Source organism: Cryptotermes secundus, unplaced genomic scaffold (assembly GCF_002891405.2).
Source record: "Cryptotermes secundus unplaced genomic scaffold, Csec_1.0 scaffold92, whole genome shotgun sequence".
Taxonomy (NCBI): domain Eukaryota; kingdom Metazoa; phylum Arthropoda; class Insecta; order Blattodea; family Kalotermitidae; genus Cryptotermes; species Cryptotermes secundus.
Window position 1 is genome coordinate 2,705,737 of NW_019728498.1, and position 1,018 is coordinate 2,706,754.

Here is a 1,018-nt window from a genome sequence, read left to right on the forward strand (position 1 = left end):
GTGTTTCGTCGATTGATACCTACACAAAATTATCTTGAAACTTATCTCTAATGCTTTCAATTGTAAGATCGTAACACTGCTTCACGTAATTTTTGCGCACAGTAGATTCATCCGGCACTTTGCACTGAGTATACTTCTCTGTGAAGTTTCTCAGAGTAGGATTGGTTAGTTTCCACAGCGGAATATCTGGCGCTAAAAAAGCTTCGGATAAATCAAAGGAAAACTGTGGAAAACTATTATTAGAAAATTCACTAAGCAATTTTGAAACAGGAGCACTTTTCGTGGATATAATTTTAATATTCTCTTTGTGTATATTAGTGTTGAAATCCTGAAGTACTTGAAAGCGTTTTTCACAACTAATTGTTTTCTCACACGCTCGACAATAAAGAATTTCGTTATCCGTACTTATCATCTCTCCTTCGAACTCCCGCTGATACAGCTGTAATTTGGTTTTCTGACTTACTTTCACTTTCTGCATGACTACAGAAAGCTAAACAAACTTAACTACAGACCAGTCACCACTAATGTGAATGGCCCCCAGCTTCAAATGAAGAAGCGTAACGAACCTCATGGAGACTTCGGAAATAAATAAGTGAAATCCCTTATTGGTTGAATAGTATTACGTTGATAGCAGCTACATGTGATCGCTTCCTACTAATCTCTTCGCGGCAACTTTGATGGTACGCGGATGAGGCAAGTTACGAGTACAGGGATCGGGGAAGTCCCGTCCTGGGTATTGCATCAGAAACATGAATCAGGACGCAATGTTGAGTCAAATATGCAACATATTCTAATATGGAAAACAAAAATTGTATACACACTCCCATGATTGAAAATTTGAACATAAAATTAAGAAGAATATATGATAAACATTTTAAAAAGGAAATATGCAGTATAAAGAGAGATCTTCGAAAAGATGATGCTTATTCGTAAGACAGGTAAAATATGCATTTATATGCACCATCAAACCATGTCCAAAATTTAAGAAATGAATATATATTAAGAAATGAAGTGATTC

At 35.9% G+C, this 1,018-nt stretch overlaps 1 protein-coding gene across 5 annotated transcripts in view; it reads left to right on the forward strand.

The window, feature by feature from the left end:
- LOC111865140 (zinc finger protein Elbow) overlaps positions 1 to 1,018 on the forward strand; it is a 1,021,422-nt gene that overhangs the window by 504,990 nt on the left and 515,414 nt on the right. The gene's annotated exons all lie outside the window — the stretch shown is intronic.